The sequence below is a fragment of the Apium graveolens genome, unplaced genomic scaffold (assembly GCF_009905375.1).
Source record: "Apium graveolens cultivar Ventura unplaced genomic scaffold, ASM990537v1 ctg2481, whole genome shotgun sequence".
NCBI lineage: Eukaryota > Viridiplantae > Streptophyta > Magnoliopsida > Apiales > Apiaceae > Apium > Apium graveolens.
In genome coordinates this window covers 31,072-37,960 of record NW_027417681.1, presented here as the reverse complement: position 1 = coordinate 37,960, position 6,889 = coordinate 31,072, and the positions used below count along the sequence as shown (strand labels likewise).

Below are 6,889 nucleotides of genomic sequence, written 5' to 3'. Positions count from 1 at the left end.
TTGCATAGGTGCATAAATTGAACTTAACCTAAACAAGTCTCTGTGGGAACGAATCTGATTTATATCTTATACTACTTGCGAACGCGTATACTTGCGTGAATATTAGCGCGTATTTTCGCCCTAACAAGTTTTTGGTGCCGCTGTCGGGGACTCGGTGTTAATTTTTAGTTTATGTGCTTGTCATCAGTGGTCGTTAAAGTTCACTTACTCGGATTCTTTTACTTTCACGGTTTATTTGTGTGTGTTTCAAGTACTCATTACAATGGGAGATCCAGCAGCACGAACGAAAGCCTTGATGGATTTTTCTCAACCCAAGATCAATGACATTCAATCTAGCATTGTCCGGCCAGCTATCACAGCTAATACCTTTGAGATCAAGCCTGGCATAATTCAATGGGTACAGACTTCAGTCCAGTTTGGGGGTTCTCCAATGGAAGATCCCAATACATACATTAGGGATTTCATTGAGATATGCGACACCTTCAAGTTCAACGGTGTTTCTGAAGATGTTGTGAAGCTGAGACTGTTCCCATTCTCTTTGAGGGACAAGGCTAAGAGCTGGTTACACTCTCTTCCAGCTGGTTCGATTACTAATCAGGAATGCTATTACTCAATTTGTGCAGCAAACGGGAGAATCGCTAAGTGAAGCTTGGGAGCGCTACAAGGAGATGCTTAGGAAGTGTCTTCATCATGGAATTCCTGATTGGATGATCATCACTTGTTTTTACAATGGGTTGGGAGCACAGTCCAGACCCATGCTCGATGCAGCATCAGGCGGAGTATTATGGGCAAAGAGCTATGAGGAAGCTTATAATCTAATTGAACTGATGGTTGCTAATGAATATCAGTATCCAACCCAGAGATATCCACAGGGCAAGGTAGCAGGAGTTCTTGAAGTAGATACAGTTACGGCTATCACTGATCAACTAAAGGCATTGTCTATGAAGATCGATTCTCTGGCTAACTATGGTGTTATACATATAAATAGTGTTTGTGAGCTGTGTGTCGGTCCACATGTGATGGAGCAATGCGCTATATCTAGTGACTCAGCTCAGTTTATGAGCAACTTTCAGAGATCGCAGCAACCAGTTCTAGACACTTATCATCCTGACAACTGGAATCATCATAACTTCAGCTGGAGCAACAATCAGAATGCGATGCAACAGCCGTTTCAGCAGTTTCGAAATAAGCTATTCAACCCTCCTGGTTTTCAGCAACAAATTGCACCAAAACAACAAATCTAAATTTAACAACAAAATCATGATGCAGGTCTATCTTCGAAATGAAAAATCTGAATTGGAGGAGTTGCGGCTTATGTGCAAAAACCAGGCTCTTATATGCCAAAGCTAGGCTATTTCTATCAAGACTCTGGAGAACCAAATAGGGCAAATTGCTAATGCCTTATTGAATCGGCCACCAGGAATGCTTCCTAGTGATACAGAAGCCAATCCAGGCAAGCGGGAAGTTGAAGAACAGGTGAACGCCATCACCTTAAGGTCTGGAAAGGTCCCAAGCCCCCAAATTCAGCAAGACGAAGAGCCTGAAAAATCTCAAGTTTCAGAAAATGCAGTTGTGGCTGAAGAATGTGTGCAGAAGGAAGCAGAGGTGGAACCAAGGAAGACTAATATGGAACACACTCCTCCTGAGGGTAATACAGGGGAGAAACAGATCTATCCTCCACCTCCTTTTCCTAAGAGGTTGCAGAAGAAAAAGTCGGATAAGCAGTTTGAGAAGTTTTTAGAGGTGTTCAAGAAACTTCATATCAACATACCTTTCGCTGAAGCTCTTGAACAGATGCCTAGCTATGCGAGGTTTATGAAAGGTATTCTCTCTCGGAAAGTAAAGCTCGATGACTTAGAGACCGTTGCTCTAACGGAGGAATGCAGTGCTGTGCTACAAAAGAAGTTGCCTCTGAAGCTTAAAGATCCTGGAAGCTTCACTATTCCTTGCACCATCGGAAACTTGTCGTTCGACAAGTGTTTATGTGATTTAGGAGCTAGCATCAATCTGATGCCCTTATCTATCTTCAAGAAGCTTGGTCTGCCTGATCCGAAACCAACATACATGTCATTGCAACTAGCTGACCGTTCCATCGCTTATCCACGAGGTATAGTGGAGGATGTCTTGGTCAAGGTGGATAAACTCTTCTTCCCTGCTGACTTTGTAATTCTTGATTTCGAGAAAGATAAGAAGATTCCCATCATCTTGGAAAGACCATTCTTGGCTACAGGCCGAACTATGATCGATGTGCAAAAAGGAGAGCTTACGATGAAGGTTCATGATCAAAAGGTCACTTTTAATGTGTTCAAGGAAATAAAGTTACCCACAGCTAAAGAGGAGTGTTTTAAAGTAGAGCAACTGCAGGTTTTGAATGCACCTCCGTGGAAGAGGAAGTTGGATGTGCCATTCGATTCTCTTGGGTTAGCAGAGCTGAAAATTTCTCAGGAGCGTCTCGAGCCGTCTATTGAAGATGCTCCCACACTTGAGCTCAACCCACTACCAGATCACTTGAGTTATTCATTCTTAGGTGCACCCCCTGACAAGGGGTTGGGATATATCTTTGATGATGAAGAGGGTAGTCGAACGGATCCTGTAGTGCCTACAGAGGGTTCTTCTCATAAGCAGCAGGTAGTTGATAGGACTGGTGTTGGTGATGAGCAGTACATGCAAGTGACTAGGCGTATGGAGGCCATGCACGATATTCACAATCATTTTGCTAAAGATTTGACACACGTTTTCGGTACTATTATCCGAGACACTGGTGGCGCGGTTGATTGGCCACCTGATCCTCCACCCGACGAGGGTGAATCTCCCGCTAATTAGGTATGCCTGAAATCCTTATTATTACCTTCAATGAGGACATTGAAAATTTTAAGATTGGGGGTGATAAAGTAAGGATTAGTAGTGTGTGTCCGTATAGATTCATATAGATTCATATTGCATGTTTAGTTGTAGTTCATTCATATTTTTGCATGATTGTTCATTTAGGACATATTTGTTTATTTTTATGTGATTTCATATAGTTGCATTTGCATGCATATTTAGCATGATCCCTTAAGATGAACTATGATATTTGATAAGTTGTTGTTGATTTCAGTGTAGTGACGACGAATAGAGAGATGTTTAAGTCCTAATTAATTGATTTGCATGCCAGAAACAAATATTATCACAAAGTCTTATAGGGTTGCTTTTGATCTAGATCATGATCATACTTGTTTGTTGTTGAGATTTAATCACTTGGTTATATTTAGAATTTGTGATATTCTCGTAATGACATAAAAACACTGATTTTTTTATTTGGAGAAAAACTTGGATTTCATTGCTAGTTGTTGTAAGGCTAGGCGTCAAATGGCTAGTAGCCGGCTCATATTTTTATGAGTAGTCTAGGGTTGAATGAGATGGAACGAAACGCACTCATTCAGAAATTGTTGAAAAAAAAAGAGAAAAAAAAGAAAAAAGAGAAAAAAAAGAAAAAAAAAAGTATGTGTTTATGCATAATTGATCAAGAGTGAGCTCTTTAATACTCGAGTTATTAAGTTCTAGGGGACTTTGTGCTTAGTGACCTAAGGCTTTTATAGTCTGGGATCCGCTAACCTAACGCTCGCTACATGGGTATTATTGCATAAGTCTTTTGGGACCTCATTCATTGCACGGTCAAATAAGCATTTTTGCTATGTGTTCAATAATAGTGTGAATCCTTGTATAACTCTAGTAGAAAGGAGGTGTTGTGAGTCATAATGCGTTTATTGTCTATTCTGTTTATAAACTTTTGATTGTTTCGATGATAGATAAGTTATGGTTATTGATCTAATATCGAGAGTATATCTATTAAGCATCCACACACGCACATTTCAGGTTTGTGAGTTGGTTTGTGGGATTTATTTGAGCTCTATTTAAAGTCATTGCATTCTTAGAGGCATTGGCTTATTCATTTGGTTATGGTTATTCAGAGGGGATCGATTGTATTATCATTTAGTTGCATTCACGTAGTTGCATTCATGCATTAGGTTTGTTCTGTAGTTTTGAGTCTGTTTATGCTTGAGAACAAGCATCGATTCAAGTTTGGGGGTGTGATAAGTGGATTTTATATCCACTTGGAATGCTTTATTACAAGCTTAAATTGGTGTTTTGGACTCAAGTTGTTGGTATTTTGATGTGTTTTTGTGTTATTGCATTTCAGGTATCAGTTAAATGAAGAAAAGAGCTTTTAAAGGAAATATGATAAAAAGTGATCAGAATTGGAAGCCAACACCATTTTCAAGTTGTAGAGAATCTCAATAGCTTCGCGTGGGCAGTTGAATCGCCTAATTCTGACTAGTAGAACTCAAGTTATGGTCAAAACAAGATTCATCAGAATATTTTCCCAGTCAGTAGCCGAGTGCCCGCTCAGCAGAGCTGAGCGCCCGCTCAGGAGAGCTGAGCGGCCGCTCAGGGCGCGGCTGGTCGCTGATTTCGCTGAAAAAGCCTTTTTTGAGTGGAATTTGACGATTTTAAGGGCCCAGGTCCACTAGGGGTGTATATATACTTAAAAAAAGGTTTTCATCATCCGGGAAGATTGGGATACCAAGGAGAAGACCTAGAAGCACAGAAAAACTCCGAAAAAGAAGATCTTGTTTTCAACTTGTGATTCTTTGAATTAGTTGTAACTTTGGATGCTCGTTTTCGTTCTTATTGAACCTAGATCTCGTTTATTCGTACTTTAATTATTATTCAGTTTATTAAGACCTTGTTTTATACCATGCTTTCATTGGAACCCATGGTGACGATGAGTTCAATCATGGGCTAATCGTTGTCATGGGGTTCTAGCGGATTTACTTATGAATTTCAATAATTAATTTGTTTCGATATCTTGGTGTATGGTGATTGATTGATATCCTAGTATTGGTTGTGCTTATTCGTCTTATGTGCGTAGCTAACATATAAGATAGCGTGTTAATCTCTATTGAAGCGACAGTGAATATAGAGGTTTAGAACTTGCCATGCTAGCATAGGTTCATGTATGTGTATGCATGATTCGTAGGTAACTCTAACCGTTTTACTTGCCCTATGTAATCATTATGGATAACTTATGCTTAAACCGTTATGTTGTCAAATTCTATAGACATATAGGGTCTCAATATAATTGGTGCCTATTCAGCTTCTATCTATTTGTGGATGTCTGGTAGAATGGTACTCAAAGAAAGTTGGTGTTTATCAGTTTCGTGTTATCTGATTAGTGTCATCACCATCACATGTTAAGGTTAAGAACGAAAAGGCTATTGAATGAAGTAGTAATGAAGTTAGAATCCCATGTTTGTCATATATAGTAATTCAACCTCAATTCTCTTAGTTAATGTTATTTAGTATAATCTCTTAGTTTAATAAAACCCAATTTGTTATTTGTCTTAGCATTGAGCGATAACCATACATTGTTACATAGGTGCATATATTGAACTTAACCTAAACCAGTCTATGTGGGAACGAATCTGATTTATATCTTATACTACTTGCGAACGCGTATACTTGCGTGAATATTAGCGCGTGTTTTCGCCCTAACAGTGACAGGAAGCCTAATCAAACCCATAACTCTTACTGCCTCTCCAGTAAAACCATAGACGTGTGCATCTTCAAAATTCATGTCACTATCCGGGAAACCCAATTTCTTGTACGTGCTGCAATACAGGATGTTCGTAGAGCTCCCGTTGTCCAAGAAGACTCGATACATGTTCATTACCCCAATAAGCATAATTATTACCCGTGCATCATTATGGGGATGATGTACCCATCTTGACTCTCCTTCCTTGAACGTAATATCAGTTGATTCCCCTTTGAATATTTTTGGAGGTCTTGTAACTCCTTAGTTTTGATGATCACAACACAGCAAGCCATCATGTTGTTATTTGAGAATGTCTGCAGGATATAACAGCTTAATGCCATTGTTGTTTAAGTATCATGACAACAAGTTATCATAAGACAGTAATCTATTTCAGCAAGCTATGATCACGAGTGTCAGAATAACAGCAAGCCGAGATGCACAGTCCAGATTCAACAAGGAAGTCGAATTTCATGGAGATTTTATAGGATCTTCATATATATCAGTTGTAAGGACTTCTCTAATATAATAAACGTGCATGATATATAGAGAGCTCATTTATAAAACGTTTTTAATCATTCAAATTGATTTCCTAAAGAATAGGAGTTTGTTTCTCTTTCAAACTCTTTCTCCTATCTTCTAATTAAAACATTTTATCCTCTACTAAATAGAAGAGATATTTTCTGAACGTTGGACTTCTGTGTTTCTCTTCTATCTAACGTACACATGAACGTTGGAAAAACCATCCCAACGATCTTACACGGTAGAATTGGATTCTAGCCGTTGTAATTTGTTGAGGTTGTTTTCAAACGTTAATGTGTGGTTATATAAGAGGTTTTCTTGCAGTTTTATAAAAGACGACTTTTGCAAGCAAGAACATATACAACTCCTGATCTTTATTGATTTCAAAATACTCTCGAGCTCTAAATATATACACGTGTTTTATCTTAGAGAGAGTCTATAGTTTGAGTTGTAAACTTTATCACTGATTTGTATTGTTCAATTGTATTGATTAGTTGCTGGATAAGTTGGCTAGGGAAACAAGGGTTTAGTGGTGCTTGCTAGAGGAGTTTGTACTACGGGGTAGTATAGTACTTAGAGAGCAGGTTCTTAAACAGGGTTTCAGCAAGCCATTATCAGCAGCTGGGATAAAGGGAGATATATTGTTATATCTTGTAGTTGTAACCTTCATTGATCAATAATATATTCTCTTACCAAGTTGGTAAGGGACCAGGACGTAGACCATAGGGGCTTAGGGGTCGAACCTGGCTAAAATTCTTGTGTGTTCTATTTACTTTCCTGCACATTATTTTCTGC

At 38.8% G+C, this 6,889-nt stretch overlaps 1 non-coding gene across 1 annotated transcript; it reads right to left on the bottom strand.

Annotated features, from left to right (window-relative positions):
* Positions 1-592: 592 nt before the first annotated feature.
* On the bottom strand, positions 593-697 carry LOC141700520 (small nucleolar RNA R71). The gene has a single exon (XR_012566387.1). It is a non-coding gene; the product is annotated as a small nucleolar RNA R71 (small nucleolar RNA).
* Between the last annotated feature and the right edge of the window lie 6,192 nt (positions 698-6,889).